General features: G+C 33.2%; 1 long non-coding RNA gene across 1 annotated transcript; it reads right to left on the bottom strand.

Annotated features, from left to right (window-relative positions):
* Positions 1-9,714: 9,714 nt before the first annotated feature.
* Positions 9,715-12,866, bottom strand: LOC126878627 (uncharacterized). The gene is made up of 2 exons (XR_007695721.1): positions 10,888-12,866; positions 9,715-10,539 (listed from the first exon to the last, which is right to left on the bottom strand). It is a non-coding gene; the product is annotated as an uncharacterized LOC126878627 (long non-coding RNA).
* Between the last annotated feature and the right edge of the window lie 1,306 nt (positions 12,867-14,172).

The following is a 14,172-nucleotide window of genomic DNA, read 5'->3' as shown; positions in this document are numbered from 1 at the left end:
ACAAATTTGAGGCATATAGTCGAGGCATTGAAGGATTGAAGTGTCGATTTTTTTGCAGTAAGACGGATTTTAATGCGGATTGGTGCGTTGGATTCGTGAGAATGTCAGGAAATTTTGTGAACTAATGTAAGGAATAAAAAATCTCAAATTGCATTTGTGCATAAGAAAAATGCATTTCAAAAATGCATTTCGGTAAATGGTGGAAACAATTGACTCAATTTTCTTACTCGAACGCTTAAAACGAATATGAGGTCGGCGAGAGTGTGCAAACTACCTGGTGCCTGCAGCGGGTGTAATAAACGTCTTCCTCTGGAGTTTTATGGTAATTTGTTAAATAATTGGCCCAAACTTGTAACTCGGGGGTTTTTGGGGTCGCCGAAAATGAATATGAGGTCGGCGAGAGTGTGCAAAGTACCTGGTGCCTGCAGCGGATGTAATAAACGTCTTCCTCTGGAGTATTATGTTAATTTATCATATAATTAGTTTAAACTTGTTACTCGGGGGTTTTTGGGGTAATCTATTTTCTTCGATGTAACTATAGTGATCGAAACGGGTGGTATTTTTATTATAAATAAACATACATTTTTAGTATTATAATATATTTATGGTTAAAAAAGTTCATTATACAAAATTTACCGTAATTTATCTTTAAAATTCATTTTCTTTATCATTATCATCTTCTTCTTCATTATTGCCTTCCTCTCTCGAGTCCAATGCAATATTTGTGCAATCAGAGCTTACACAATTTTTGCAGGCTAAATTACAATCTAACCCATGCTTCCTGCACCCGCATGAGTTGCCGCAGTCTGACTTACAACTACAGAATATTAAATTTAAAATGTTTGGAGGACCAGGTGGCTGAGTTATTCTAACTGGAATTAATACATTATTTTGTAATTCTCATCCCCAATTGGTTGGGTTCATGTTACTGTCCTCTCCATGGGAGCGTTCACGTATTACGTGACGCGGTTTTTGAAGATTTTTGACCCCCCTCCTCCCCTACGTATATATATAGATTCGGGTTAGAACGTCCTGCGACGTTGTTCGATGCCCATTTGCCATCGCGTCCTATCATTACAATCGTCCTCTGTCAAACCTCGTTCGCTCATTGATCTTCGAACTCCTTCCATCCACGATTTCTTTGGTCTTCCTCGTTTCCTGTGTTCCGGTGGTATCCATTTTGCTGCTTTCTTTGGTAGTCTTTCTTCTGGCATTCTTTGAACATGCCCATACCATATAAGCTGTTTTCTATCTATGCAGTCGGTCACAGTTTCTTTTAGACCCATTTCTTCCTTAATTGTGTTGTTTCGAACCCTATCAAGTTTCGTTTTTCTAGCTGCTCTTCTTAGTGCATCCATTTCTGTGGCTTCTATTTTCCTTATTTGATGTTCTTTCAGACGCCAAGTTTCAGATCCGTACAGCAGTGTGCTTTTTATCATTGTGTCATATATTCTCAATTTCCTTTTTTTCCTATTCCAGTACTCCATAAAATTCCATTCAGAGATTGAATTAATTTCCTAGCTTTATTTATTCTACTGTTTATCTCTGCATCATCTGTTCCTTCTTTGTTAAAATTTATTCCCAGGTATTTACAGTCTTCATACCGTTTTATTGATTTATTGTTTTCCAGTTGCAGGTCAGTAGTTTCCTCTCCTACGCAGAGGTGCACCGTCTTTTCCATGTTCATTATCAAACCCTATTTTTCAAATTCTTCATTCAATTTTCGTGTCATGTACTCGAGATCCTCTTTGTCATTTGCACATATTACTTGATCATCGGCAAATTGGAGGGTATACAAACAAGTATCATCGTCCACCTGTATGCCCATTCCTTTGCATTTCGATTTCCACTGGTGGAGAGCTTTACCAATGTAGATTTTAAAAAGTGTCGGTGATATGCAGCACCCCTGTCGTAGGCCTTTATTGACTCTGAATGATTCCGATATTCTGTTGCCTAATTTTATCTGGGCTTCCATGTTGTTGTATATATTCTGAACAGCCTTTATGAGTGAATGATTGATTGAAGTTTCCCGGAGTACCTGCCATAGTTTCGAGATAGGTATGTTATCATATGCTTTTTCTAAATCTATGAATGTAAGGTGGGTTGATCTATTCCGTGCTAGTTTCTTCTCTATAATTTGTTTCAAGCAGGACACGTTGTCTGTGCAAGATCTACCAGCCCGAAATCCGCTCTGCTTCTCTTCCTCTTCCTCTTGGTTTTTGTATTCGTCTTCTCCCCTATGTAACGCATCTTATTGGGGCGTTCACGTATTACGTAACGCAATTTTTAAAGATTTTTAACCCGCCCCCCACAACCTGCGTTACGTAATACTTGAACGGTCCCCATGCAGCCAAATTTGTGTTTGTAAATATACCCTTTTTAAATGCTGGGTAAATGCATCAACAGATGAAATAATTTTTCCAATGACAATCTTTTTATTTCTGGCAATAGCCATTAAGTACATAAGACCCCAAGGACACCCGAGTAACAAGTTGGGGTCAATTATTTAACAAATTACCATAATAGTCCAGAGAAAGACGTTTATTACACCTGCTGCAGGCACCAGGTAGTTTGAACACTCTCGTCGACCTCATATTCATTTTCAGCGACCCCAAAAACCCCCTAGTAATGAGTATAAGCAAATTATATGATAAATTTCCACAATACTCCAGAAGAAGACGTTTATTACACCCGCTGCAGGCACCAGGTAATTTGCACACTCTCGCCGACCTCATATTCATTTTCAGTGACCCCAAAAACCCCCTAGTTTAAGCCAATTATATAATAAACTACCACAATACTCCAGAGGAGGACGTTTCTTACACCCGCTGCAGGCACCAGGTAGTTTTCAAACTCTCGTCGACCTCATATTCGTTTTCAGCGGCCCCAAAAACCCCCCGGGTAAGAAAATTGAGTAAATTCCCACTATATACTGAAATGCATTTTTGAAATTCTCACATTCTCACGAATCCAACGTACCAAACTGCATTAAAATCCGTCTTACTGCGCCAAAAATCGACAGTAAGGCCTTTTTTTGAGCTTCAATGCCTCGACTAATACGCATTGCAGTACTGTTTATTTTGCTGCACATCGTATTACAGGAACCTTGATTATTACACTATCGCCTAAACTGAGAAGAAGGAGAAGAAGAAACAGAACCTCCTTTGCCAAGATATTCTGGGAGGAGACCCCGACGATGAGAAAACCCTAGGAGGCCCACGAATACGATGGAGAGATAACATACGACCAGGTTTAAGGACAATGTGACTCACCGAGCCAATTATCATGGGCCGCACCGTGTGAGATGGAAGCAAGTTGTGTAGTCAGCAGAGACCCAGCCGAGGTCGTGTGACTATGAGAAGAAGTAGAGAAAATACAAAACAAAAATGTTGTTTTAACACATTAGATGGTATGTTTATTTTTAATTACCGAACGTCGATAATTGACTTAAGTTATTTAATATAAATTAAAATACTCTTTTATTGTCTATTTTACTGCTTTATTTAAAAAGTTTTTATATACTTGGCTTGGTCTTTGTCATCATCCATTGTAATCCATTTTAAACATAGTTCTAGGCTACCTAGGTACCTAAAATTTGCAGAGTAGCTCAGAACTAGCTAACAATACAATATTTAACTGCTATTTTATGGATAAATCGATTTTTTAAATATCAAACTATTTTAAAAATGTGACTAATGCAATAACATTTAGATTCCATTTTAAAAAACATCAACAAATCGATAATTAAAAATTGATGATGGTTCAGTGGTAGAGCATTAGACTGCAGATCGAGAGGTCCCGAGTTCGAAACCCGGCTGTGCGGATCATTTTTTTAAATTTTTTTAATAAATAATTAAAAGTTAATATACTTAAAATTCATATTTTATAAGTTAATTATAAATATTATACCAATTTAAATATTTTCTTTGATTTATATGAGTTTATAATTTTATGTTGGGTCCTATAAATAATGAAAACGTTTTATTATAAAAAGTTATTTTTTATAAAATTGTAATTATTTTCTATTTTAGAATGTATATTTCATACGTTTAGAGGATCCAAAATCACAAAAAAAATTGTTTTCTATTCTATCAAGTCCGACCCTGTGGTCTTAATCGGCTTTAACGCTTGATTTTCTTTATTTTAGTTTTGGTCAGTTTCTATTACACATCTGTCACTTCGAATCTTCGATTTTATCACCCCCTAGGCACAATAAATGTATACAATATACACACCTATCAGGTGGCCTTAAAGTGAAATTATGGGCAGTGACATTTTATCTTTATTTAACCGAATTTTATTATTATTGTTTTCTAGGCAATCTTAGATAATGGTAGGAGAGAGAGCAATGTGTGGTTAAAAAAAATTGTTTTAAAATGATGTTAGTGCGTTAGTGCCGTTAGTGGTATTAAATTCTGTCTAACTGTTTTTTTATTTTTGCAAAAACACGCTTCCACTTGAAATGTTATGGGTTTGTAGAAACCTAAAGAAGACGATAGACAAGTATTATAACATTCTGCTAAAAATTAAAAATTATTTTTTTCTACGACCGTTTAATAACATGCTCATTATTCACTATTTTTTCATAGATAATAGCACCCATTACTGTACCCGTGAGTAATAATTCATTACTCACGGGCTGAAGTTACTCACGGGTCATTACTCACGGGCTGAAGCTAGATTCAAGTGGCGCATGCCGCTTTTAATATTAATCGTATATAAACTGCAAATAAAATTACTTAAACTTGTTTATTTAATACCATAATTAATTATTGTAATTTATACCAATAATTAACTTCGAAAAATTTTTAAAGGAATTTTAACTGTAACAATGTCAGTATATTTTTTACGTTTATATCTTGTTTACTAAAAATTTTGACGTTTATCATTTAATTTAGTGACAGTGACATTAGCGCATTCTGTTTATGTTAATCGGAATTTATACAGTCGGAAAAATGAAAGAATACCCATGAACGAACATATAAAACACGCTGTATTTTCCTATCACCGTGTCACAAAGAAAATTGTCCAGTGCAAGTACATGTAGCAATAATTATTACAGGTACTTGCTCTGGTCATTTTTTTTGTGACACCGGGACTGGAAAATACAGCGTGTTTTATATGTTCGTTCATGGGTATTCTTTCATTTTTCCTACTGTAACTAATATTGTGTTTGTTTTTCAAGTTATATTGTGTTAAATATGTTATAACATATTATGTATATTTATAATATTATATTATATATAGTTAAATGTAAATATACATTATAACTATATATATATGAAATACGTCCACCGACAACAGCCATTTCCTATTTATTAGATTCACTGACAGTAGGTACAAATTTAAGCTTATAATTTTTCGGAAACGAATATAACTTATATTGACTATTTCTAGTTGTATTTTTACAATAAATAAGAATTTAGTAATAGTAGGCAACCAATTATTCAGCCACGTACTAGGGGTAAATAGCATTTAGGTATTTTTGTAAATTATTATAATTTAAATCTCTAGTAGTTGATAATTAAATTTTTTACTAATTAAAATAACAAAAAAGGTCGTAGAAAAAGTATAGTATTCTACTCGCATGTAATGGCTATTACTCACTCTGATGAATTACGACAATCGCCTACGGCTCGTGTCGCAAACTTCATCATCGTGAGTAATAGCCATCATTACATGCTCGTTGAATAATATACTATTAAACATTTTTCTTGCTTAAAAAATTATGCGATACTTCTTGTGAATAGTGTATAAAGCCATTGAATTTATTAAAAAATAATAGTCTAAGAGCTGGGAGCGGATTTTGTGCGTGATAAGTAATATGGAAAAACTATACGGGGATATATTGAATTAGTTGTGTACATGACTTTCACCAACGGACGGAAACCAGAGTGGGGCCGAGGGTAGTTATAAGGGGTCAAAGTCGCGGTTTTTATTATTTTTTTTATGACGCTCATGATCGAGATAGTGCACCAAAATTTGGGAATAAGTAGGTCATGACGTACCTAAGTAAAATCTCTAGGGGTGCAACGCTGCGTGGCCGACAAAGGGGTGGGGATAGGGGTGAATATAAAAAATATAAGGGGTATTTTGCAACGTTCGTGATTGAGATATTGCACCAAAATTTGGGTATAAGTAGACCATGACATAAATAAGTAAAACCTCAGAGCCGGAAACCAGAGTGGGAGAGGAAGGTAGTTATAAGGGGTCAAAGTCCCGTTTTTTATTATTTTTTTTGCGACGTTCATGATTGAGATAGTGCACCAAAATTTGGGAATAAGTAGACCATGACATAACTAAGTAATATCCCCAGAGGCTAAAACCAGAGTGGCGGACGAGGGTAGTTATAAGGGGTAAAATTTTACTTAGTAATGTCATGATCTACTTATTCCCAAATTTTGGTCCACTATCTCAATCACGAACGTCGCAAAAAACCCTTTATATTTTTTATATTCACCCCTACCCCCACCCCTTTGTCGGCCACGCAGCGTTCCGCCCCTAGAGATTTTACTTAGTTACATCATGACCTATTTATTCCCAAATTTTGGTGCACTATCTCGATCATGAGCGTCACAAAAAAAATAATAAAAACCGCGATTTGACCCCTTATAACTACCCTCTGCCCCCACTCCGGTTTCCGGCCGTTGGTGAAAGTCGTGTACACAACTAATTCAACATATCCCCGTATAGTTTTTCCATATTACTTATCCTGCACAAAATCCGCTTCTATCTCTCCGACTATAAACGCAACAAAACTGTAAAAAAGTGTAAGTTCAAAAAATAAGTAGACAGAACATAGATTTAAATTTTAAATTATATTTATTAATTATAAGGGAAGAAAAGAAAATTAACTGAATTGACTCGTTCAATAGCTGATAAGAAAAAGTATAAAAACGTTATTATAAAGATAAAAAAATCTAAATCAATAGGAGAATTACTTAGTCAAGAAATATATAAGAAATAGTGAAATATATTAAACTTATTGTTAAAATTATTGTCTTTCATGAAAGGTCCATTGATAATTTTTTAAGGAAGGTTGCCTTCTTTAATCCACGCTTCAATATCACATAGTATTTGACCCCCTACTACAATTTGTAGATTGATCTCTTTGTATTACGGGCAGATGTTCCTTTGACGGAAGGTGAAAGGAACAAATTAGGAAGAAAATTGCGCAATTACCCACATTATAGATTAATTAAGGGTTTCTTTTTCGGATTCGGACACAGGCAGATGCGCCTTGCTATTTCTAAAGCTCCTTTGATTTAGCCAACAATGGATTTAATTTGATTGGGACTACCGCATACCGCACCCTTTACTATTTATTTATGTAACAAACGTTGTTAGAAAGGGTGGTATAATGTAATTTCCTTTTTTTATGTTTTTAAATTTTTCACATGTCTTTTTTCAAGGTGGTGCAAGTAACATTAAAGATATAGCGAAACATTTATCATGTACACTAGCTTATTCTCGAAATATTAGAGTGTTTTGTAATTATTGGAGAACCTTAGAAATAAAATAGAAGATATTTGAATACTTTTTTTATTTAACACTTGTATTTAACTATTAACATTGAAGATGAACAAAAATTTAAATTGAGGCATACAAATTAATTTTGCTAGTTCTGAAGCTATTTTTCTTCCTAAAGTAACATTTTGCCTTTCTCTTTAATATTAGAAAATATAAGTGAAAATTAATCAACGTTGTAATTAGAAATAATTTATGTGGCTTTATAACTTCCACTTGTTAAACTGATTTATAAAAAGAAATTTTTGAAAAGTTAAACAAACGTCCAACTTTCGTTTATTTTATCAAATTTTATTAAAAACACAGGTAGGTATATGACTTTAATTTTTGTAAATCTTCTCTAGAAATAGTTTTTGGCAGTGATAATAAATTTTCTTTATGTCAGGTATAGTTCTGTTCCTTTACGTTCGTTTTTTTGTTATTAACCGCTTATTAAGAATTAACCGCTTTAGTACTTACCATAAAATGGCATTTCTATATTATTTCTTCAAAGTTTATATCGAAATACCAAAAAATGTCTTCGTTAAGACCACTGTAAAATTTTATCTATTGCATCCATATAAAGAACACACTAAGTAATGGTACCTTTGTCTATTTAAATGTTTTTTTTTTTTTATAAAGAGGCATATCCTTTCAATTTAATTGCATTTTCCGCAGTGGGATTTTTGTAGTATTTTCCGCCATGTACGAAAATTTCTATGTATTGTTCGAGACCCCTCTCAAAGGGTTAGATTTTTTTTTTGTATCAGGGTATTATTGTGCAGGGTAAATTTAAGATGGAATTACAAAAAAAAATTGTATGTCTTTGTACTCACTTTATAATGCTCAAAAAATTACAGGATCTGGGTTTCAATGCAATTTTTTATACTTCTCGTATCAAAGTGTACAGTAAGGGAAAAAACCCTTACTCTATAATATAATATGTATCTAAAAAATGTATATATTTAAGTAATTAGGTTTTTACAAAAATGTTGTTTCTACATACGCAAACAAAACGAAGGTTTATTTTGTGTAACCTCGCAGATACTCACGTATCGTTTACTTTTGAAAGTCCGAATTATAAGAAGATATAAATAGCCCACAGACGGATTAATATTAGCAATATAGTATTGTTATTATTCATATTAAGATTAAGATCGTTACTATGCTAGTTAGCAGTCAAGCGAGAAGGGTGTCCTGAAGGACTACCCCGCGAAACAACATCTTAGTAACCTTATGTTGATGGATGTTGTAAATCATAAATAAAGTTATAAGTTAGAGTCAGTGTTTCAACTCGACATACCAACCCTGCAACGTATCATGGCAATCTACCAACTTAACAAAAGTTGCGCGTGAAGTTAGGCGTGTTAATGACATCAGCGATTCATCCTGGTGTCATTTATCTTTTTTTATATTGAATACATTACTAAAAATCCTTTGTACACTCTACAATAGCGTTGGAAAATTGTAAAATGAATAGCAGGAAAAATACTTTTTTTAAATTAGAAAACGAATATATAGGGTGAGGCAGATAACTGGCCTATTAGAAATATCTCGAGAACTAAAGGTAATAGAATCATGAAAATTGGAATAAAGGGGTTTTGAGGGATGATCTATCAAATGAAAATATTTTCATCTCTTTGCAACTTCCGGTTGTACCGGAAGTTGTGACAAAAAATGTGGGGTACTTCTGTTTGAGTAACCGTTGGGAGAAATATCTAAACTCCAACAGAAGTAGGCAAAGAAGGGGAAGCAAATGTATTGGAATGAAGGGGCTTCTACGTTGGGAAGCAAATGTAACAAATACTACCTTAGCGTACAAGTAGTACTTGTATGGGAATGTGAAATGAAAAAGTCAGATGGTAAACTATTGACAGAAACAGAAGTAGATGGATGAAACTGACTGTAGTTAAGCTAGCAGGGTATAGAAGAGAATGAGCCCTTGATACTCAAGGAGAGTTCGGCCAATTTTCGCGCCGTCAAAGACAGTAAATCTACAGAATATAGATGATGGATATAAAGGGAATATCAAGATGAACAAAGACTAGAAAATATAGAAAAATAACAATAAATCGTGGGCGCCAGTAGAGCGTAGACTATGGCTCTACCAGGTATCCTATACTGCTGCACTCGTACTAGTTAGTTGCTATGACAATAAAATTAGTAAACCTCGAAACATATGACAACCACTAGGTAATAAAAGGAATATTATACAACCCAATCAATAGTGTATTTAGCTTTTACTTATATGTACAAAAAATTCGTATATGTACCAACAAGGTATACCCTAAAATTAATAAAAAATATTTTACTAATAAAGTATGTACAATTTACAGTCTACAGAGTAGTTTAAACAAAAGAGGAACAAAGTCCACCCCTAAAAATTGGTTTGAAATGTCAAATCCAATTTATGGTACAAAAATGAACCGACACACTACTCGAGGTAAAACTCTAACTTCATGTGCGGTTACAATAATAAAAAAAAACAAGTTAAATGGTCAATTACCCTGAGGAGGACAAAAGCCAAGGTTCAGTAATTATAATATATAAAAAATTTACCAAATTTTCTCCGGATAGTTGAGCTCAATTACCTTTACACGTGAGAAAAGAAACAAAAGAAATTAATTTATTAGAAAAATGCAAATTTGAAGCCTTGAAGAGGAGGTATTATTTATTATTAAAAATTGAAAATATTTAAATTATTTCTTTTGTTTTTGTTTGAAAAAATTATGAATAACTTAGTGGAGTATAATGTAAACTTATTTAATTTTATATTTTTAATAGATATTGAATGTTCCAATTATTTAGAAAAAATTAATGTTCTTGAAAATAATAATAAAAAAAAAATACTTAATCACTGTCCAACACCAACTAACGTAAAGTCTTTTCCAAAGTTCCAAACAAAATAATGATAGTCCAAAAACCAACTCAAAAGACGATTCCAGCTCCTAGGCTACCCCGTGACTGCGCTAAAGATTTTTTTTATTTCATCCCTGATGTTAGTGGGATGAATATTCCAGTGGTTCCAAGTGGCTAAAAGATACAAACCCATTGTTAATTTGGGTAATCAATCTTATGGAATTAGGAAATAAGTTGGAAGTTAAACTTCCAATAAAAACTGGTCAGGATCCATTAAAAGAAGTGTTGTTTTTTTTTTCTGTACCAAAAACATAGGTTCCACTTGACCTTGAATAACTTTATGGAATTTTATATAGAAACATGTGGATTTAGAGCTAGGAATGATATTAAAAATTGTATCTATAGATAGTTAGTCGAAATATATAATAAAGACAAGAAGAAATGAAAAGAATTTATGGAAATTATAAATTTTCCGGTCATCAATATGGCTTCCTATATGAATGAAGTGATAATACAACTTACCCGATAGCAATCATCCCAAATTTTTACCAAATTAATACTTTTCTTCTTCAACAAAACAAAACTTTCTCCTCCTTCAACTTAATTACGATAGCTTCCGTATAAAAAAAAAATAACTAAAAGGTGATTCCTTTTTTTGTTCAAAAAGCCACCGACCACTTGGAACTTATTTATTTGGAGGTTCAGCTAACAGTCAAACTTTTTAAAATTTTGACAGTTCTTCTTGATACTTGCGACAGCGGCTACTCGTGGAACTAATGTCCAGTGTTGGCGGTGTTGCAAGATGGAAAAGTAGCATTTTATAAATATTAAATTATTGATTTTTAATTAAAATATTTTCATTAAGTAACGTTCCGTTACATTCCCCTCCAACTTGATGAAAAAAAAATTTTAGGTACAAAAATTTTTTTTTTCTAAACTTAATATATCACTAACCATAGTGGTCTATTTCTTCATTACACATTGATTAACAAGATTAAGACAATTTTATCAAGAAAAAGTATGGACTTCTTCAGATTCCATAAGATGACTCAAAGTCATATTAAATGTCTGTATAAACCATTAGTGAAGAAACCAAAACATTGACTCGATTATAGTAATAAATTTATAGTGACAAATAAGTGTCGAATTGGGCACTAGGTCCAAAATTGAAATATCCATGGACATCAAATTTATGATGGCATATCCAAGGACGAACAACCAGGCAAAATGTGATCCAATTCGCACAATAAGGAACTAGTAGCTATACTAAAATAAAATCATAGTAATGATTGACTAAAGGAAATGAAGAATTGAACACTTAATCCAAAATTGAACTCACAATGGACACCAGATTTATAACAGCATATCCAGAGAAGAGCAACCAGGAAGATTTTTGGAACAATTCTCACTAATACCAAATAATACTAATATTACAAGGAAATAATTAACACAAAATAAGAGCAATCGGACGCTATCCAAAATCGGACTAACAATGGACACCAGATTCATAAAAGCATATCCAGAGAAGAACGATCAGGAAGATTTATGGACCAATTCTCATTAACACTATATAAAATAAATAACTTAGGTCTACCTAAACCTTATACCAAACTAATCTATTGGATATAGATATAGAATTTATGGTTTCGAACAAAAGGACAGCCATAGATCGATTCCATCCTTATATCGAGTTACCATAGCATCCATGAACCAAATCTAATAAACAAAAAAAAAATGAACAAAGTGTGAGGTAATGTATGTCACACTTATCCATACTAACCAACAGAGATGTAATCAATTAAACCGATAATAAGATAAATACCTAAAGTATATCGACTAAAGGAATTCGGTGACTAAATAAAATTGATTCGTGCTGGTATTCGCTAGTTATAGCATGTTGCTACAGCAGATGTATACCAATAACCAGACACAATAATAAGTAAAAATAAAGTGGTGAACTAATATTCTGTTCTGTGATACCACTATCTGGGTAACAGAAAAATGTCGAGAACAAGCAAACAATTTTAAATAAAACTGTAGATTTATGATATGTTCTCACATATGTAGGATTATCTAGGAAATATACCTGAATCTAAACAACAACTTTTGCCTAAGGAAAGAAGTAACAATATAATGACAATAACAACTCATCTGTCTAAATACCCTAAATATGGAATCAAATGAACTTGCTAGGTATAGGGATAGTCAAAGCACAAACTCTATGAATAAGAGACATAATATAAACTAAATAAACTTCCCTATCAACCTGTAACAAGGTAACTGGAATAATTAGATAATTACACTAAAAATGGTTCTCATTATCCAACAAAAAAGGATCAATCATTTCATGATTGAACTTGGTTATGACGAATAAACATCTGTGTACTCTGCCATGAAAGACATAGATTACGAAATTTAATCGAACAGCACTGGCCACGTACCGAACAACAACTTCGAACCCACGTATTCACTAAATCCTAGTACACACAGACTAATTCTTAGAGTAAGTAATATGGAAGACACAAGAATCCATACCTAAATCTAAATTACAACTAATTCCAGGTTCATACTGTATATTAATAAGGCTATAAATTATTGTGAAGTATTTAGGACATCCGTGACAACATACATAAGGTAAACCAATAGCAAATTAAACTGTAACATCTTTCCAATATGGCAAATCCAATAACAGGATATAAAACAAATAGCAGATAATCAAATATCAAAAGGTAACACACAAGTCAAGATATAGTAGTGTACAACGTAGTCCCCTTTCAGATAAATATGAGTAGTTGTATGAGTCTACACTGCCAGATATATTATATAAACATATAAATCATCCTTCCTATCAAAAGTAGTGGATGTATATCAAAAAGAACAAAAAGAAATAAGTCTGAGTCCCTATTTATTTTATATTGCTGATGACAGGACTAGTACCTAGTAAGCTTATTAACTGATAGTAATTAAAATGCACAATTTATATTACAAAAAAAATGATGAACTCACACATATGGTACTACATATCCAATAATTACCTAATAAATTGAAGTCTCCAAAAACTGCCAAAAGATAAAAATTAATCCATGTAACTAAAACCTATCTGGTGACAAAACAACATTAGATTAAAATAACAAACCGCAGTAAAAATCGAGCTAAAGACAACAGAGGAAGATATTAGCTTAAACAACTCTGTTTAGCTAATTTTCATCTGAAGAGGAAGAACCAACCTCGTCCATGGTATTATCAGGCAGTAAATCCTTTATGTGAAACTGACCAATTCGTTTGTTCGTCGAATTGTCCTTTAATTCATACACTAAAGGAGATAATACCCTCACGACCGTGCACGGGATATATTTCTGACAAAACTTTGCAGAAATGGCATCACCCTTACTGGATTTTACAAAATTACGCTTTAAGACCCGATCACCAACAAAGAATCGCAAATCTCGTTTCCTTAAATTATACTGACTCTGATTCCTGAGGTAAGAAGTTTTTAACCTTTTCCTAATGTCAGCAAAAATGGGGGGTAACTGTTGGAGATCTTCCAGACGATGGAGATTCTCCGAAATCTGAGGAAGAGTAGTACGATTCTCAGAAATTAATCCAAAATAGTCACCAGACAATGGAACATTTCTTCCAAAATTAAGATAGGCTGGAGAACATTGGGTGACTTCATGAACAGAAGTACGAATGGCCTGAGCGACTGAATGAATATATTGATCCCAAGCTCTATGATCCATATAAGTATAAGACCTTAGTGCAGTTACGATACTGCGATTAACACGCTCAGTATGGTTTGCCTGCGGA

Source organism: Diabrotica virgifera, chromosome 1 (genome assembly GCF_917563875.1).
Source record: "Diabrotica virgifera virgifera chromosome 1, PGI_DIABVI_V3a".
Classification (NCBI taxonomy): Eukaryota; Metazoa; Arthropoda; class Insecta; order Coleoptera; family Chrysomelidae; genus Diabrotica; species Diabrotica virgifera.
This window is presented reverse-complemented; position numbering and strand designations above follow the sequence as displayed.